This window comes from Cynocephalus volans, chromosome 10, assembly GCF_027409185.1.
Source record: "Cynocephalus volans isolate mCynVol1 chromosome 10, mCynVol1.pri, whole genome shotgun sequence".
Taxonomy (NCBI): Eukaryota; Metazoa; Chordata; class Mammalia; order Dermoptera; family Cynocephalidae; genus Cynocephalus; species Cynocephalus volans.
In genome coordinates, this window is record NC_084469.1 from 59,445,414 (window position 1) to 59,466,292 (window position 20,879).

Below are 20,879 nucleotides of genomic sequence, written 5' to 3' on the forward strand. Positions count from 1 at the left end.
CAAACGGATGCACAAAGACAGCCTCGTGGGCACCAGATGCATGGATAGCTGAGAGTCCACAGCCAGACCCATCCCTTCTCCCCCACCCCAACCTTCATCCCAATGCTAAAAAAACACTAGCACACAAGAGTGCATAGCATCTCATAGTAAGAAAGGTCCCTACATGTACTCATTACAAACACACACACACACACACACGGACACAAAGGTGCACAGGGTCCAACAAGAAAGGTCCCTGAACACTTTGTGGGTGGGCATGTACACATATACACACAAGCAAACACACACAAAGGCATGTACATAGATGCATACCAAGAGTCCCAAAGACACAAAGTTCTTCAGAGGTAGGCACACACTGACAACTGCAGATAAATGTATGAACGCACATGCACACAAACATGCTCACTCACACATACAAAAGACCTCAAGACACACACACCAGGCAGGATGCATGGTGGAGCCAGGCTGGGAAACTCACCCTGCTACAACATAGCCCGCTCTGGCCCTTTCCCCACTGAGGCGAGAATGGCTGTCTGGTCTCTGGTCCTTGGCCCCCCAGCCAGTTTCAGCCAAAGGCACCATCATTTGTCCAGCTCTGAGTTACATCAATTGTCAACCTTCTCCTCCTCGCTGACCAGCCATCTCGGCCGTTGGCGGCCTCAGCCATTAGCTGGCTCCTGCCTCTGGCCTGCATTTGTTGAATCTCCCTTACCTGGCAGAACCGTCCGGACCAATGGAGCCCTTTCAGGGTCTGCCTGACCCTTTCCTCAAGAGAATCCGATGTACCCTGTTGTGACCCTTGGCCCATGCCTCAGGGCTACCCCCCCTCCTCGGCACACTGCTCAGGCTGTCATTCTTCAGTGACTGCTGGCCACTGTGGTCATGGTGGATCACGAGGCTGTGTTTGAGTGTGTGTGTCTAAGTCTGCCTGTAGGTATGTGTGTATGGGTGCTGGGATGGCTACAGCTGTTCTTTAAGTCAAAAGGAGTGTGTGTGTGTGTGTGTGTGTGTGTGTGTGTGTGTGTGTGTGTGTGTGTGTGTGTGTGTGTGTGTGTGTGTGTGTGTGAATAAGGGGTTAGGATGTCACAGCCTTGCTTAAAGTCAAAGAGTGCCTGAGTTTATGGTTGTGCATATGGGGAGATAGAATATCAGATGCTGTGCTTCGTGTGTGTGCATGTATGTGCCCGTATGTGTGTGCTTTAAGGCAGGAGTGACTGGGTGTATAAGGCTGGGATTGGTGTGGGGGCCATGAGGGGCTGCCTCCTTCTTGTGCATGTGGGTAGTACAGTACAGGCGTCTGTTTCTCAGAGGTCGTGAGCAAGTGGAGTGTGTCTCTCTCAGACCCCGTTGCCTGTGTTTATGAAAGTGACAGATGCTGCCTCCCTGGCCTCACTGCAGCGGATTAAGACTGTGAATGCCACATGAGTCTGCACCCCAGGTGGGGGAGGGTCCCCAGCCTGCTTTTACACTCGTGTGTGTGGGCCACAGCCCTGTACATCATAGGATTCTGGGGACAAGGGCTAAATAAAGTTCCCCCCTTGTTGGTTTCTGCGAGGGAGATTCTGAACAGACACCAGGATGAAAGTCCCTGTGTGTATGCACACAAGAGCACACTGGTGCTCACAAACTAGTCCATGTTGTCCAAGGCACACTGTTGTGAGATGCACATGTGTGTGTCATTACATGCATGATATCTCCCTGTGGCAAGCCAGATCAAGTCCAAACTTCTCAGTGAAGCACCTGAGCCTCCATAGAGGGGGCCTTGTAATACAGTGCCCATCTCTGCACTTGGGGCCATGCCACCAACCTGGACTGCTTCTTCTTGCTTCCCTCAGCCATCTTCATGCCCTCCCACCACTCTCCCTTCCTTGATGCTTGAGCATCCTCAAAGACCCACCTCCCTGTCCAAACCCATGCCTTCCTCTTTATCCACACTCCTAATGACCTGCAAGTTCCCTTTGTGCTCACAGTACAGGCACCCAGAATCTTGTCTAAGGCTGGCACTGGTTCCTCTTCAGAGTCCAGGCTTGAGTCAGTCTATGGTTGGTGCCTAACCACCCTTTTCAGGTAAGAAGTGATCATGCTACCATTGCCTTATTACCTCAGAGAACTTACTGTACTTCATTCATTCAGTGATTCACACCACTCAGTAAATATCTACTGAATGCAAGGACCTTGTATGTGGGGCCACCATCTCCAGGCTCCTTCCAAATGTGTCAGAGCTGGGAAAGCTGCCTGCCCTGAGGATCTAATGAAGTTTGAGCACTGGGTGAGTGAGGGAAGGTGCACTTGCCTTCCAAGGCCACCGTGTGCATATGGAAAAGTGACACAGAGCTCACCAGAAGGGGCTGGGAGGACCATAAGCTCACCCATACCCCTGTCTTTGAACAGGCCCAGCCCCAAACCGCTACTGACAGAGTAGACTCAACTATGCTCATTTGCCAGCTTTCCCTTTAGGATACAAAGCGAGACTCAGGTCTTCGAAGCCTTTGCTGAGCCACATAATGCATCCATCCACCTGACAGGTCCTGGGAGACAGGTCTGTGGATGGATGTCTCAGGGGGCAGAGAGGAAGCGGGGGAAAGGGCAGAGCCAATGAAAGAAAATGGTGCTGGGACAGCTAACAGGAAAGGGACAGACCTCTAAGAACAGACAAAGCTCAATACCAAGAGTCCAAAGACCTTGGATCTAGCACCAGCTTGGTTGCTTATGGGCTGAGCAAGTGATGTGGGCCTCAGAATCCTCATCTGTTAAAGGGGCACCATCAGGACTGCTGTAAGAGCTGGGGGATGTAAGGGGCATTATCATCATTATTATTAGATCAGGTGGTGTTTGGCCCAAGGGAAAAACTGGTGAGTGGTATATATTTAGAAGGAAAAATAGACCCCAGTCTGAGGAGACTCCAGTCCACTTTTTCTTCTAACAATTCTTCACGCCTGGGTTTCTCAACCATTTCCATCCTGAAAATCCTGGAAATTAACCAGCACATGCCAGAGAGGGAAACTTCTGCCTTGCCCCCATCAATGTCCAAGCAGCCGCTAGCATGGCCACCTGTCCCCGCCCCACCCCCAGCAGGTCATACCCTCACACATTAGGATTATGCACCAGGACTACGGAAAGTCCTACTCAGTGGGGCATAAAGGTTGGGGCCCCTTGCTTGGTTGTCACATTGGTAGGTGAAGAGGTCTGCTCTATGGGCCCTGCATACAAGGAGAGAATATATATGAACCAGAATGGAGGTGACCTAGAGTGGTCACTGACGGACCCTCTGGAAAAAAATCTGGCCAGCACACCATCTAGGATATATAGGCTAACAATCTCTATTACACACACACACACACACACACTCACACTCACACTCACACACACAGTGGCTCAGTTCTTTCCCTACCATGGCCCTGCCACGGACACCTTCCATTTTCCCTGCAAAGACTGGCAGAGGAAAGTGAGGGCAACCAAGACCTCCAAGGATGGCACTGCAACCTGCCAGAGGGTTTGCCTGCAGCCTCAGGGAAATGGGGATCTGGACTTCTCCAGTGGGCAAGGATGGTCCTCTGTCCAGCATTACCCATAAATCAGGAAGTAGACACAGAATCTCCAGCAACTGGAGATGCTGCCTGTGGCCCTGACCAGCTTCCCTCCTGGCCTGCCTGTCACCTCTGACACAGGCTGCTTTGTTACTGTGGAAGGGCCAGGGAAGGTTTTCGTGGGCTGGCCAACTGCAAGGAGAGGGAATCTTTTCTTGTTTTGTTTTCTCAAACCCAGCTCCAAGGTTGCTGTGCAAGCATGCTGTCAAACCCCCCATACACCCACAACCTCTGTGCACTCACACATCTCTCATCACTCCACCCAGACCCCACTTCGCAAACCCACCCTACCTCTTACCCGGGACACACAGACTCCTGACAATAACAACAACAAGAATAATATCTCCATGCTGAAATCATACTTTCACACATGTGACTTTCTTTTATGTGCACCATTGTGTGCACACACTACATTCAGACCTAGTGCCCATACGCGGAGCATCTACTCCAAACACGCTACACATATTGAGTATCACGTGTCCACTGCTGATGCCAGACTCAGTACACAGACCTACACACGCGTGGATGCCTTCCACACACAGAGCCAGAGAGGGCCTCTTGATTGCGCACACAGCGAGTGGTACATAAACATCAAGGCGAAGGACACCAGTACAGATACATGTGCTGCCTCCCTCTTCCACATGTATCACCTACAGTGGGGACCCCAGTACCCAACCCCCCACTGAAAACACACCTTATGATTCTACTCCTTTGACTCTTCACTCTGCCAAGGCTCCTGCACACGTAGTTAGCCCTTCTTGAACACCTCTTGCCACGCATGCAGGCCTTGTACACATGTACACTGCCGCCATGGTCTGACTCTGTCCACCCCAGCCCTTCACCGTGCACTGACTCTAACACCTTCCCCTCACAACCTGGGCGGGGGGGAAGAGATTCACCTGACAGGATGGCAAGAGGCTAAAAGCTACTGAGTTAAGCAGCTGTTTGGGTCTTTCTCTGAATCCAGGACCTTCTCCCCAACTCCGCAGGCCCCAGGATGGAGAGAGAAAGTGGGGAGTGGTCAACAGACCAGAGGCTTTCTCTTGAAATTTTTCTTTATGTTGGACTCAAAATCTCTAGGGACCCTCTCAGATGGACCCCTGACCCAATTTCCTCCCCTTTTCACTTCCCGCTAGCCATCCATGTCATTTTCTTCTCTGTCCACACCCTTCTCTCTCAATGGGGCTGAGTCCATAGCCATAAGCCCTCACTTAAGATCGTTCCCTTTCCCTGCTATAACCTCAGTGAGCATCTAGGAAGACTTCCCTAGAGGTCAGAAGGAAATAGGGGGTGATGCTAGAACCCCCAGGGCAGACCCAAGCCCCCAGCCAGGAAAAAAGAGGGTAAAAAAACATGGGTTTCAGAATAGGGGTTAGGCTCTGGTGGGAAGTTGGGGGATTCCTCCCTCTATACAGAGCCCCTGTCCCTGGCACCCTATTCAAGGCCGGTGCTGCAAAAGTGATGTATAAATGAAACTGAGATGGGGTAGAAAGGATAGGTGACAGAGGAAACGAGTGGCAGGAAGGGAAGAATGAAAGAAAAGGGAAGAGGGGCAAGGAGGAGAAAGGGGAGAAAAAGAAAGGAATGGGGTAGACAGAAGGGAGATAGAAAAAGAAGAGAAACTAAGGGGGGTGAAGAAAGAGGTTTTATTGAGAGGAGGAAGAGACAGAGAAACTGGAAAACAGAGAGATAGAAAAACCCATAAAGGAATTGAAGAAAAAGGAGCCGAGAAAGGGCATGAGTAGGGGAAGAAAAGAGAAGGGAGCCAAGAGGCAGAAGGAGGCAGCTAAAGGGTTCCCCAAGTTGCAGACTTTGCCCAGAGAACTGAGGGGCGTACCGGACTCCCCAACACCACTCTGCGGCCCTGGAGCTCTGCTGTCCGCCTCTCCTCCTGCCTGAGACGCCCCACCTCTCCGCACCCCATCCCGGCTGCTTCCTCCTTCCCTTTCCCACCCTTCCTGCAGTCCAAGGCACCCCGTTCTTTGCTCTCAGCCCTCATTCCCACCCCCAGCCCTTTCTCGTTCCCCGTGTCCTCTTACCTCTCCCCCCCATGCACCCTGCTTGCTTCGGAGCTTCAGACGGCATCACCAACCGATACCCTGACCATCATCACACTAAACTGGCCCCACACCCCAGGAAAGGGGAGAGAGAGAGAGGGAGAGAGAGGGAAAAAAAAAAAAAAAAAAAGCAGGCGGCACCGCCACCAGCCCTGACCCCCTCTCGCCTCATTTTCTCCACAGTCGCCCCTTCCTCAAATGAAGGGTCAGAAAGGGGGTCCCGCCCAGCCCGGGGAGCCTCTGCGAAGCGCCGCAGCCAGCCGGAGCGGACGCCGCCTCGCTTGTCCGCTCCTCTCCCGCTCCTTTTTGTGTTCGGTGTCCCCGGCTGCGATGTGTTTTTATTGGTATTATTTTTTTCTTTTTCTTTTCTTTATTTCCTGGCCTGGGGGCGGCGGCGAGGCGCCCGCTGCCTGCCTCCCCCGCCGGCTGCGCGGCGGTCCGGCTCTTTCTCCAGCCCGCGCTCCTCTCGCCTCCCGCCTGCCCTTCGCTGCCTGGGCTCTCGCTCCTCCGTCCTCAGCCGGCTGCCCGCGCCCGTCTCCGCCGCCGCCCGCTCCACGCCTCTCCGTTCGCCGTCCTTCTTGCCCCTCTCCCCTTTTTCTCTCCCTCTTCACCTCCTCTCCATCCCCATTTCTTCCATCCCTACCTCCCCCCACGTACGTCTCTCCTCTGGTTCCTTTACTGCCACCAACAGCGAGCCAAAGCCCGCTCCCTCCCAAATAATAAAAATACCCAGCCAGGGGGCAAAGCCCCGGCGCCGGGCGGAAGGCGAGAGGGCCGGGGCCGCAGCGGCGGCGGGCAGCCGGAGCGCGGTGCGGAGCGAGCGGCGCCCGCCCGGCTCCCGCCCGGAGAGCTCTGCAATAGGCCGAGCCGGCTGCATTAAGCTTCTTGCAATCAATAAAGCGCGGGTCAGATTATGCAAAGCGCAGATATTAATATGCAAAGTTTTAAAGATTTTTAAATGGAAGGGCGAGCGCGGCGCGGGCGGGCGGGAGGGCAGCGGCTGCGAGGGGAGAGGGAGAAAGGGAGGGCGAGCGGGCGGGCGCGCAGGCGAGCTGGGGAGAGGAGGAGGCTGCCCGCCGCCCGCCCGCCCGCCCGGCTGCGCCGCGCCGCCTTGCCTTACCGCTGCTCCCATCGGTAGGCGCCGCTGTCTTCGCCATGCGCGTCAGCTGCACGGCTCCGAGGGGATGGCCGAGGAGGAGCCGCCGCCGCCAACGCTACCCCCGCTCCCGCTCCCGCTCCCGCGCCCGCTCGCTGCCTGCTGCTGGCGCTGCTCTGGCCGCTGCTCCTCGCCTGAGCTGCCGGCGCGAGCCCAGGCGCGCGCCATCCCCGGCTCCCACCTTGTCCCCATGGCAACCCCGGGCCCAAGGATGCTCAGAGAGAGAGCGCGAGCGAGAGAGCGAGGGGGGAGAGAGGGAGCGGGAGAGGGCGGGGAGCGCAGGGGACACGGAAGCAGGGAGAGGCCCGAGACGCACAGAGACAGAGAGACACAGAGATATGCAGAGACAGAGACACTCAGAGATATGCAGAGATACTCATCAGAGACAAAGAGAGGGGAGGGGGTGGGGAGGAGAGGGGGACACCAAGACAAGGAGAAGCCTTGAGACCCACAGAGACTCACAGAGATACTCAGAGACAAAGAGACACAGACACATAGAAAGAGACAACAGGGAAAGGGAGAGGAGCAGGGAGCAGAGGGGGACTCAAAGGCAGGGAGAGACCCTGAGGCCCAGAGACTCACAGAGTTACTCAGCGACACAGAGACAGCCAGAGACTGAGACAGAGAGAAAAGGGAGAGGGGACAGGGCAGGGAGCACAGAAGACACAGGGGCGGGGAAAGACTCATAGAGACAGATGCTCAGAGACAGAGACACACAAAGACACACAGAAACAAGTAGGCACAGGGACACACAGAGAGAGAGGAGAGACAGAGGAGGGTGGGGAGCAGAGGGGGACTCAAAGTCAGGTAGAGGCCCTAAAAGCCAGAGATTTGAAGAGACACACAGAGACAAAGAGGAAAGGGAGAAGGGAGAGAGTGGGGAGTACAGGGGACATGAAGGCAGAGAGATGTCCAGAGACACACAGAAATGTACAGACACAGGGACAGAGTGCAGGGGGAGGAGGAGAGAGATGGGCAGCAGATGGGGACACAAAGGCACAGAGAGGTACCAAGAACCACGGAGACGCCAAGAGACAAAGAGATAAAGAGAAGGGGTCCGTGCAGAGAGAGAGATTCAGAGCCAGAAAGACAGCCGCAGAGAAGCAGACACACAGAGACAGGGAAATACAGATTATAGAGAGAGAGAGAGAGAAAGAGAGAGAGAGAGAGAGAGACTCAGAAAAAGATAGAGAGACATTGAGATAAGAGAGGTAGTCATGTAAGAATGTCATGTAAGAATCAGAGATAGGTGAAAGAGCCATATGTGGGGAGAGAGGATGAAGAGGCCAGGTGTACCTGGAGAGACACAGAGACAGAAAGAGACAGGCACAAAGAGAGAGAGAGGCACAGATAGACAGACAGAGATAAGAGAGATAGACCTACAGAATCAGAGAGACTGAAGAAAGAGACATTGAGAGAGAGTGTGAGTAAAGTCAGAAAGAGACAGACACCAACAGATACCAAAAGATACAGAGACAGACAGAGACGGACTGAGAGAAAGAGAGAGTCAGACAAGGAGACAGATGATTAGTGAGATGTAGACAGAAACACAGAGAAAAATACATAGGGATTCTAAGAGATAACCTAAGAAACAGAGACAGAAAGAAATGTGCAAAAGAGACACAGAGACCAAGACATTAAAAAGAGACAAAAAAGAAATACACAGCTAGTGAGAGATAGAAAGCAAAGACATTGACTTAGAGAATCAAAGTGATGCAGAGAAACACAGAGGGACACAGAGAAACACGGACAGAGACTGCAAGAATGACACGGGAAATCAGAAACCTAAGGAGGCACAGAGAGAGATACAGGGAGATGGAGACAGGCACTGGAAGAGGCTTTCTGGTGGACAGAGACCCACAGGGAGATACAAGACAGAGACAGGAAGAGATAAATGGACAGTCAAACACAGAGAATGAGACCTGGAAAAGACACGGAGTGGGGACAAAGACAGAGCCCAGGGAAAGCAGGAAGGGGCAGGCTGGGGTGAGAGCAGAGACCAGGAGAGTGACAAGAGGGTCTAGGAGGACACTAAGGGGGACAGGACAGGTGGGAGGGGAGAGAAGAATGGCAGAGAGGAGAAGAGAAGGCAGGGAAGAGAGGAGGGCAGTGCCCAGTCACTGTGCACCTCTCCTGTGCCAGGCACAGTATGGCTGGGGACGGGGAGAAAGGAAAGGAGGGCAGAGAAGGAAGGGGCCCTGAGCCAGGGGAACGTCTGCGCTGGGTCTGGAGAGGGTGTGTGGCTCCCGCCCCCTGCCGGTGGGGGCGAGGCAGTGTGGGGAGGAGGATGGGGCTGAGAGTGGTACCCAGACCCAGACCCAGGAGGGGGTGTGGGGAGAGGAGGAAGGAGGACGTGGGCACGCGCAGCGCGGTCTCAGCTCAGCAGCCGCAGCCGTCCTTCGCTTTGTTACCGGTGTGGCTGCCCCGCGCGCGTATTGAGTGGGCACGCGGGACCCTCGCGACGTGTGCGTGAGAGAAACATGAGAATCCCCAACTGCCCACATGTACAGAGAAGGCTCCTGGGACCTACACTGCAAGTGCATAACAGAAATAAATACAGGAAACACCTACCCCGCGGGTGTACAAAGTAAGTACTCCGGACCTGTGCAGCCCGAGCATTAATTGACATGTTACTACCTACTGCTCCCTGTGCGGAGCAGCCTCTTGGGACCCACATTGTGTGCAAAACACAAATGAATGCAAGAAATACCTACCCCATGTGCATACAAAGTAGATTCAAGGACTTATGTGGCATGTACATAACAGACATGGAAACACTTAATACCCCCTATATGGAGCAGGCTGTATGTACAACAAATACATACAGGAAACACCCACCCCACTCACATACAAACTAGGCACATGGAACCTACAGGGCATGAACATGAACATAATGGACATAGAACTACCCAGTAGCCACAAACCCAGCAGCTTCCCAGGACCCACAGTGTGTGTGCACAACACGAATGCAGGAAGTACCCTATCCCCCATGCCTAGAAAGTAGACACACCAACCTAATAGGCCTACCTGGTGTGAACATAATAGACACCCATGAGCAGATTCTGGTGACGCACAGAGTGCATATAACACAACTAAACATAAAAAATTACACTCCCCCAACCCCAGCTTGCATGCAAAGTCACGTGGAGTCCCACTAGTAAGGAAGGAACTCAGGCTGGCCAGTTAGCTCAGTTGGTTAGAGTGTGGTTCTGATAAAATCAAGGTCGAGGGTTTGGATCCCTGTACTGGCTACTGCCAAAAAAAATAATTCTGCCAAGAGGAAGGAACTCAAAAGGGGTGTGTGTGTAATGACAACACACAAACTGCCCACTCTGGAAGGAAAAAGAAGGGACATTGAACCCTGCAATGAATATACCCAGCAGTCTCCTGAGACCCCCAGTCTATATGTGTACAATAGACCCAAGAGGAGTTACAGACACCCTGTACACTAGAAGACAAGTTCCAGGACAGGATAAGGCCCAAGGATATCCTGTTCCCTGCCTCACCCCAGCACCTAGAAGGATTGGCACATGGGGGTGGCATGGAGTATGGTCTCATCACTTCTAAGAATGATGAAGTACATGATAATTATGTATACAATAAGTACATACTAAGCACATGAATACCAATGTTAAGGATCAAATAAATCCACATCATATGCTTGCTGGACCGTATGCTCAGTGTCTATGGTCCAAAGCCTATGTATGATTGATATCTCTTAATTATCCAGAATATTCATATTAAGCAGAAGCTGACATCCCTCACGTACTTACCAGAGGTAGGTCACAGGAGACTCAAGCAAGCCCTGAGTGCAGGTTGTCCTAAGTGATCTCGAGGGCTCCACCCAGCCCTGAGTCATGACTCCATGAGGGTTGATGCAGCACATGTATACACACAAGGCATATGCAAAGATACACATGGTACACTGTACACAACACACCGCAAAAACACGCGTGCTGTCTCTGCTTCTGAAAGAGCCCCAATTCCAGAAGTACTAGCTTCCTCTGAGGGGTATGCGTGCTTGTGTGTCTCAGTGAGGGCTGTCTCTGGGTTGGGTGCACACGTGCACAGCTCTTCCCATGCAAGTTAATTTTTGTGCTTAGCTCTCACTCATTTTGCCTGTTCACATTTCAGAAACATGTATAAAAATAATAGTACTGTCGTATACTAAGTGCAATACATTGCAAGCTGTGGATGCTCTTGTGTGTGTGCGTCTGAATGTATCTCTAGGTAAATGCACAGGCTCACTAATGCAACGTGTCTCTTCATGTATCTGTGACCGTGTGTGTGTGTGTGTGTGTGTGTGTGTGTGTGAACATCTTGGTGTTTGGTCATAAAACTTGGGTCTCCCTTAGAGGATAAAGGGGATAAGATAAGGGAAATGGAAGCACACAAGGGAGGAAGGAAGGAAACTGGTAGAAGAAGGGAGGAAGTGTTGCAGGGAGAAGGGGCAAAAAGAAGAGACCTGGAACTGGAACTGGACCTAGGAAAGGAGGAAGGAAGACCTGAGGAAAGAGGCAGATGGACAGAGAGCAGGTGAAGAGGGAAGAGGGCAAGGATAGGAGAATGGGTGGGAGAGAAAGGCGGGGAGGCTGGGAGAAGGAGGAAGGGAGGTGAGTGGTGAGAAAAGAGCAGAGTGAAGTGTCAAGAAGAGTGAAGGAGACTGGCAAGGAGAGAAAGGAGATGGGAGAAAGAGGGACGGAGCCATGGAAAATAAGAGAGAAACAGAGGCTTTTCTCGTCTGAACAAAATTTAAAGATTCTTTAAAGGGCCTCTTTGGGGGAAGGTGTTTTAGTGGAGGGATGAGGAAGAAGCAAAAGAGAGAAAGGAAGAGAAATCATAACCTAGCTCCCCAGAATGGAGCAGCCAGCTGCCTCCATCATCAGCCCCAAGAGAGAGGTACACAGCACTAGGCAGAGGCACCTGAAGGGGGAGGTTCCTGGAAGAGACAGTAGAAGGAGCTGAGAGACTGGCAGACTGTGGGAGGTGAGGGCTCAGCTATGTGGAGACTTCCAAAGACCAGAGGAGGCTGGAGTGAGCCATGGAGCAGGGGGCTAAGACCAGGAGTGGGGTACTGAGGACCAGGTGTAGAGAAGGAGATTAGAAAGGGGCAGAGCAGGGCCGGCCTGTGGCTCACTCTGGAGAGTGCGGTGCTGGTAGCACGGAGGCCGCGGGTTCAGATCCTATATAGGATGGCCGGTGCGCTCACTGGCTGAGTGTGGTGCAGAGGGTTGCGATCCCCTTACCGGTCAAAAAAAAAAAAAAGAAAGAAAGGGGCAGAGGAGGAAGGGCCTGCTGAGTGGAAATAGCCAGGTTAAATGGAGTAGGTGAAGTGCAACGCGAAGGCCAGGTTCATCTTGCAGTTGGGTCCTACCTTACACATCCCAGGTTCCAAAGCTCTCCTAGGTTGGCTTTCCAGGGCATTTGATTCAGTTGCATTTAAGAAACATGTGCTGAGTACTGCTATGTATTAGCACTAAGCTTCAAGCTGAAGAAACAAAGGTGAAGAGATGCAACTCTGCCCTCACAGAAACCCTCATCTGGGGAGAGAAATAAACAATAGTTATTGATACACACAGCAACATGGATGAGCCTCAAAAGCAAAGTGAAAGAAAGTAGATGTAGAAGATTACATACCGTAGGATTCCATTTACATGAAATCCTAGACAGAGCAAAACTATCATGACAGAAAGTGGATCGGTAGTCGAAAGGGGCTGGAGTAGGAGGAGGGGACTGACAGCAAAGGGACAGGAGGGAACTTTTGGGGGTAATGGAAATGTTTTGTATCATGATTGTGGTGGTGGTTACGTGACTGTATGTGTGTGTGTGTGTGTGTGTGTGTGTGTGTGTAACTCATCAAATTGTACATTTTAAATTGGTGAATTTTATTTTATGTAAATTATACCACAATATACCTAACTGCAAATAAATGAATAAACAAGTGATTACAAGCCAGAACATTAATAGCCAAGAGGAGGTGGAGGGGGCAGTGAAGGAAGGCTTCTGGGCAGAGGTGATACCTGAGATAAGACCTGAAGGATAAGGGGGAGGTGGCGTGGGGGAGGCATTTCCATGGAGGAAGGACTTTCACATAGAAGCAAATGAGAACTGAAAAAATCCCACATGTCATTTTATTTTATTTTATTTTATTTTATTTTATTTTATTTTTTGGCGGCTGGCCAGTACAGGAACTCGAACCCTTGACCATTCAGCATGTTTTGAACACAGAATTCAAAGTAGGACTATCAAGAAATGAGAGCAGAGAAAATCAAGATCTAAAATACAAAACCCATGGCTATTGGAAGTACTGTGTTGAACAAGCCCCACCAGCGCCCCCTGTCCCCAAAGGTCCACAAGAAGGAAACTGCAAGACAGGACTGGGAACTTCCAATCTGCGCCCACAGAAAGAGCCTCCTTCCCAGAACTTCCCAGAACGTCTTTCATTCTCTCTTCACATAGGGACGTCCCTCCTGCTAGGAAACTGCCTCTGCTTTGGACCAATCCCCCAATCCCGGCCCACATTTTACTTTTACTAGCCCCAGTGAAGTCCTCCTACCTGGATTCCGTGTGGCCACTGCCCCCTGGTGGCTAGGATGATGCATTACTGAGGACTAAGAGCTACAAGGCCAGGCCTGGTCTCCACCCATCCAAAGCCCAGGCCAGGCCGCTCCCATCACTGTCCCCGCTCAACAGCTTCCTCTTTGCTAAATACAACAGTTTGCTAAATAAAACAGTCAGTCCTATCTGACTCTCTTTCTCTGCAGCATGCAGCCACAACTATCTTTTAAAAATTCTTTTGGCATCTAAGAAACCTCACTCTCTTGGTTCTCTTGCTCTGTCTGGGCTACTCTGCCAGGGTGAATCATCCCCTCCCACAACTACTTTCTCTATGTTGATAATCTTTGCGTTTGTCTCCATCTTACTCATAAGTTTAAGGCATAAAGGGGAAATTGTCCTCCCAATGTGGAGAAAGGGGTATTAAAATCAGAGGACAGCATGAACAAAAGCATGCACATGAGGAAGAGTAGGTTGTATGCAGGCAGGCAGTTGGGGTTGCTAAAGCACAAACCGTAAGAGAAAGATGCTTCCAGAGAGGCTGGATGGGGCCCCAATCCGATCACAGATTAGATGAGGAGCTACTGAAGGGTTTTCATCAGAGGCAGCTTTGCATTTTTAAGAGGATGCATTTGAGGCGACAAATAGAGGTAAGAAAAATCAGGAAGCTATTGCAATATCCTGGGCAAGAGATGCTTAAGGCCGTATTACAACATTGGTATCAGGGACACAGAGGAGGCAGTAGGTTTGAAAAACCTGCTGGTAAGTCAAGTCAGCAGAGCTTTACGTTTGGATATGATGGTGGAGGAGAGGACGGCGCCAAGGATGATGGCCATGCTTCTCACTTGGCTGCCTGAGTGGATGGAGGTGCCACTCACTGAGATGGGAGAAAACAGGAGGATGCACAGGATTTATTCAGCTAAGTTCTTTTTTGAACTCTTGTGTCTGAGGTGTCTATGGGACATGTCCTGGATACAGCAAAAAGTTATATTGGTTCTACAGTCTATATTAGAATATATTTGTATGCAGTATCATGGGGAGAGGTCTGGACTGAAGATTTGGGCATCATTAGCATACGGTTGATAGCTGAAATCATGAGAGTCAGTGGTGCCTCTCAGGAGGAATATGCAGAATGTGAAGAGCTATGGGCCAAGGAAGGAGCCCAGGGGAAGACCCACATTTCAAAGGTAGAGAGAGAAAGAAGAGTCCCTCAGTGGACCAGAGAATAAGTTGTCAGAGAGGAAGGAAGGGAACTGTGAGCCTGCTTCATCACGGAAGCTATGGTAGGCAGATGCTACGAAGCCTCCTACACTCATGCCTTGTGTGATGTCCTCTGCTTGAGTGTGAGCTGAACCTAGTGACTCACTTCTAATGAACAGAATATGGCAGAGGTGATGGGATATCGCTTCTGAGATTAGATCATAAAAAGACTGGCTTCCATGTGTCATGTGTGTGTGCACATATGTGCGTGTTTGTCTCTCTCTTTTTCTCCCCTGCTCCCTCCCTTTATCCTTCTCTCTCTCTGTTGTTTCATTCACCCTAGGGGAAACTATGTCATGCTATCCCGCCCACAACCCAAGCCTTCAGAGACCACAGCCCCTCAATTAAGCTACTGATGGATTCCTGATCCACAGAAACTTTGAGATAATAAATGTTTGTTGTTTTGAGATACTGTTTTGGGTTGATTTGTTATACAGAAGCCAAGGGAGGAAAAGTTGCCAAGAGTGAAGTACTGTTCAATGCAGTTAGAAATTGCAGATAGAGACTGAAAAATGTCCTTGGATTTGGCAAGAGAAGGTCCTTGCACTCTCAATGTGAATGGTTTCAGTGAGTTGAGACTCTGATGGGGCTGGTGAGCAGGACTGCTCTGTCATCATGTTTTGTTCCTGCCTGCCCATCATCTGTAACAGTTTCCTGACTTACCTCTGAGTAACCACCCATGGCCTACTGAATACGTTTCTGTGAGACTGTCAGGGCACCCAGCTATCGACAGGTCAAGGGGAGCCCACATGACTCAAGCTGCATTAATCAGAAGCTTTCCCCGGAATTTGAATCATGAGCTTACATCATAGGGGGCCCAAACCTGGTTGGAGCTTATTCAGGCTGCAGCCAGCGTCCCGAGGAAACTGCCATTCCTTCTTCCTGCTACCTCAATCCCCAGTACTCCCTGGTTCCAGTCTTTTCTGAAGCCTGGTTGATGGAGTTTGGATGTGTTGTCCCCTCCAAAACTCATGTGGAAATTTGATCTCCAATGTGGCAGTGTTGGAAACTGTTTGAGTCATGGGGGCGGATCCCTCATGAATGGATTAATGCTCTCCCTGGGGGAGGGGGGATTAATGAGTGAGTTCTCGCTCTATTAGTTCCCATGAGAGCTCGTTGCTTAAAAAGACCCTGGCACCTTCTCTCTCTCTTGCTTCCTCTCTCTTGCTTCCTCTTACCATGTGATCTGCTTGTACCCACCGGCTCCCTGCCACTTTCTGCCATGAGTAGAAGCAGCCTGAGGCCCGCGCCAGATGCAGCTGTCCCAGAATCGTAAGCCAAATAAACCTCTTTCCTTTATAAATTACCCAGTCTCAGGTATTTCTGTTACAGCAACACAAAATGGACTATAACACTCGTTCTTCGGTCTCTCCCATTGTTATGGGTGCCACCCTCATTTCCTTCCTATAAATACCTTTATTGCTTAAGTTGGCAAGAGTCAGTCTATGTTGCTTGCAGCCAAAGAACCCTAATTCATACTTGTTCTTTCAAGAATTTGGGCTGACACGAGAAGGACAACAAAGGACGTGCACTAGGGGAGCACTGAACAGAGGGAGGTACAGTTATTTTGTGAGTTTTTAAGATGGTGGAAATTTGGATATATTTATATGCTGAGAAGGAGAGAAAAGAGGGAAGAATGTGGAAACAGAGTAAGGAAGAGTGATGGAGTGATATTCTGGGGAATTGTGATGGAATGAACAATGCACGGATGGTGGGGTGGGACTAGAACAGAGCCTGGAGAAGTGAAGTAAATATGGGTGTAGAAACATGTATGTTTGAATGTGAAGCTGAAGGAAATCATAACTGATTTGCCTCAATTTTATTTGTTAAGGCTGAAAAAGTAGGGTTGGGAGGATACTCAAGAGAGAGTGATGACTGAGAGAGGGGGCTGACCAAAACGTTGGAGTGGCTCCCATATGTACCACTTTGCCATCATTTTTCCCTGAGCCAAGCTCAACCACCTGGACCAGGGTTAGGGATGTGCTGGTAGGTGAGGCAGAAGGTGAGGGGTGTACAGGAATTGAGAGTGTATGCTGGTCATTTTCCATTTGCCCTCCAGGTCCACCCTCCACCCTTCTCTATGCATATGGATGGCATCATCTGGGCTCCCTTGACCTCTGACTTCTCATTAAGTTCTCCCCAAGTGAGGGACCAGCAGGGCATTACAGAGAGGGGAAAGAAAGCATTCTGGATATTTCGTCTCCTACTCCCAGCTCTGTCTCAGTACCTTGGTTCTCGCAGTGGCTGTACCCTTCCACAACTCCAGCTCCTCTCAGGTGTGTGCCATGACTCTCGTGGGGGCTCCATCAATACCATCTCCTCAGCCCTTCAGACCTAAGGGCAGTCACACCTTCCTACTGCCTTCACCTCCCTTGTTGTTTCCCTCAACCCTGCCCACACCTCTGCAAATAGTCCCTTCATTAAATTATTCTCAAAATCCCAGCTGTGGTGCCTTCTGTTTCCTGCTGGGACTCTGACTATTAGGGAGCTAGTGAGAGAGATTAGATGGTCCAATATGACACTCTGGCTGGGCAGGGAAGGGAGAGAAGCCAGTAGGGGTCTGGCAGACTGGCAGAAAACAGAGGGATCAAGGGAGTGGAGCTCACTATGAGTTGATGCTACAGGCGAGATGGCAATGAGGGCCTGTCAGACCTGAAAGGCAGGTGCTGGGATCATAGAAAAGGATTCTGGATTTCAAACATGAAAGATAGTACTGGGTTGTGGTTAAAACCAAGAATTTTTAATATGGGACTCAGATAGTCCTGTGTTAGAATCCTGGATCTGCCATTTTACTAAATGTGTCACCCAGGCAAGTGACTTCAGCTTCCTGAGTGTGTATCCTCATCTGTAAAATGAGGATGCCAATACCAACCTTGCAGGTTAGTGTGAGGGATAAAAACATGTAAAGCATCTGGCACAGTGCCTGGCACGTGGTATAAGTGCTCAGTAAAATGTTTGCTATGTATGCTACACTTCCAGTTAATGACTAAGTCCAAGGTGTGGTCACAGGAGTGGATGGGTAGAGTGGGATGAAGGTTACCAGAGATGAGAGGGAAAGACACTGTGAGGCTAGATAATTGGAAAGATGGATCATCTCAGAGCAGTTAAATATCCCAGCAGGACAGCACAGATTGAGGTGGAGAGGAAGTCTGTGAGCAGATGCTGGAATCTTCAGGAATGGAGGGAAGTGACGAAAGAGTCAACAGATGTCCATGAGGAAGTGGGATAGAAAGGTTAGAACCTGAGGACCTGGGCCGGCCCGTGGCTCACTCGGGAGAGTACGGTGCTGATAACACCAAGGCCCCGGGTTCGGATCCCATATACGGATGGCCGGTTCGCTCACTGGCTGAGCGTGGTGCTCACAACACCAAGTCAAGGGTTAAGATCCCCTTACCGGTCATCTTTTAAAAAAAAAAAAAAAAAAAAAAAAAAAGAACCTGAGGACCTAAGCCTGAAGGAAGCCTGGGTTCTGCAAAGCCAAGTTAGAGTCAGCAGCCACCTCATCTCTGCTCCCACATCCCTTTGAGATGTCCCAATGATCATGTCCCCTACTAAGCCAGAGTTCATCAAGGGAGGGACTGGATCTAACCCATCCTGTAGTACCTAGAAGAGAAGTACAAGGGTACTTCAGAAACTTCATGGAAAGTTTCACATTATCTTTTAATTCTATTTTTCTCAAAATTTTTGAATTACTCTCACATAAGTTGGTAAATGTTTGTTGAATGACTTGGTAGTTGAAAGAAAAACAAAAGTCTACCTCTGCATTTTATTTACCCTCGATCTTGTTCCATTTATCTCTCTGCATTCTCTTTAGATAACCTAATGCTAAGAGGCCGGCCCATGGCTCACTTGGGAGAGCATGGTGCTGACAACACCAAGTCAAGGGTTAAGATCCCTTTACCAGTCATCTTTTTAAAAAAAAATAAGTAAATAAATAAATAACCTAATGCTAAAAAACAAAATTTAAAAAACCTCTTATTCAACTTAAACAGATGTTTCCTGTGTCCTTCATACATGCTATTCCATCTACCTAGAATGCTCTTGTCCACTATATCCACTCAAATATCTCCTACTCCTCATTTAAGAATGAGCAGAGGGCTGGCCGGTTAGCTCAGTTGGCTAGAGTGTGGTGCTGATAACACCAGGGTCCAGGGTTTGATCCCTGTACCAGCCAGCTGCCAAAAACAAACACAAAGAGTGAGTAGAAATTTATCATCAGCGGGAACAAAAATAAACCGCAGTGATATTACCGCACATCCATCAGATCAGCAAAATTAAAGCACCTGATAATACAAAGTCTTGGTGAGGACGTGAAGGAAAGAGAACTCCCATTCAGTGCTGGTAGGAGAGTAAACTGGTACAGCCACTTTAGAAAAACAGTTTGGCAGTACAGTAGGTAGAAAAACGCCCCCACAAAGATGTCCAGACTTAATCCCTGAAACCTGTGAATGTTACCTTGAACAGCAAAAAGGATTTTGCAGATGTGATAAAAGGATTTTGAGATGAGGAGATTGTCCTGGATTATTTGAGTGGGACTTAAATGCAATCACATGTATCCTTATGAGGGAGGTAGATGAAGATGTGACACAGGCAGAACAGAAGGCAATGTGACCACAGAGACAGATTGGAATGATGCCCCCAAAAGCCAAGGGATGCTGGCTGCCACCAGAAGCTGGAAGAGGCAAGGAATGGACTCTCCCCTAGAGCGTCAGGAGGGAGCATGGCCCTGCTGACACCTTGATTTCAGTCCAGGGAAACTCATTTTAGATTTCTGGCCTCCAGAACTGTGAGAGAATAAATTTCTGTTGCGTTAAACCACCATGTTTGTGGTAATTGGTTATAGCAGTTATAGGAAATGATATAGACAGTACCTACTAAACCTGAGCATATTCTGCTTCTAGGTGTATCCCATCAGAAATATAAGCATTTGGTCACCAAAAAACATGCACAAGAATGTTCACAACAGCATTATTAATAAAAGCCCCAAACTGGAAACAACCCAAATGTCTGTCAACAGTTCAATGTACAAACTAATTGTGGTATATTCATATAATGAAATACTATACATCAATAAAAATGAGTCAACTACAGATAAGCACAACATGGAAGATTCTTACAAACAGAACACTGAAGCAAAAGAAACCAGACACAACAGGACACATATCGTATGACTCCATTTAATTAAGTTCAAGAAGAAACAAAATTAGTCATGCACCATAAAACATTTTGGTCAATGTCAGACTGCATATACAACAGTGGTCCCATAAGACTGTAATGCCTATACCATTATAGCCTAGGTGTGTAGTAGGCTATACCATATAGATTTGTGTAAGTACACTCTATGACGCTCATATAATAATGAAATTGCCTAATGATGCATTTTTCAGAACGTACCCCCAACATTATGCAATGCATATCATTAAGTAATGAAAAACCAGAGAGTTAGGGCTGGCCCGTGGCTCACTTGGGAGAGCGTGGTGCTGACACCACCAAGTCAAGGGTTAAGATCCCCTTACCGGTCATCTTTTTTAAAAAAAGAAAACCCAGAAAGTTAAAGAAAAGCGAGGAATTAATTACTATAAAAGTCAGGATGGTGTTTTTAGCTAGGGGAAAGGGGATGGGGGTTGTGATCAGGAAGACACAAATGGTGGACAAGGGGGCTCCTGGGGTGCTGGTAATGATTTTCTTGGCACAGATGGCTCAGGTGTTCTCTGGTAACATTAACTGTACATTTGTCTTATATAATCTTCTGAATGTTATATTTCACAACGAAAATGTATATTAGTGGTGGTGGTGGTGGTGGTAATTTTTAATAAAATGAACAGGGAGCTTCCCCATCCCTAATGCCCTCCTGGGTCCCTCCATTCAGTGTCCTCTGGGCTCCTCCAGCCTTTGCCATTTGCTCAGTCATGGCTCTGACCACTCTGGGCTGTGACCCACTGTGTCCCAGTCTACCTCACCCACCAGAACAGGAGCTCTCCAGAGCCAGTGTCCAGGCTGGAGTCTTCTCAGGGTGCCCAGCAGAGCCCAGCTCAGGGCCTGGCACACGGGAGGCCTTGTGAAACATGTGCTGCCATGCCCCAGTCACACTGGGCCTGCCTTATGTTACCACCTTATCTTGTAACTGTCAGGGTCCCTGTCTGTCTCTCTGCCGGTTCCTGCTCCCCACACTTAAGAACATGGTAGCAAATGACTGCTGACCAAATAAGGGGCTGGCTGGCTCTGCATTTCCAATTAACTTCGACTCCATCCATCTGTCTTTCT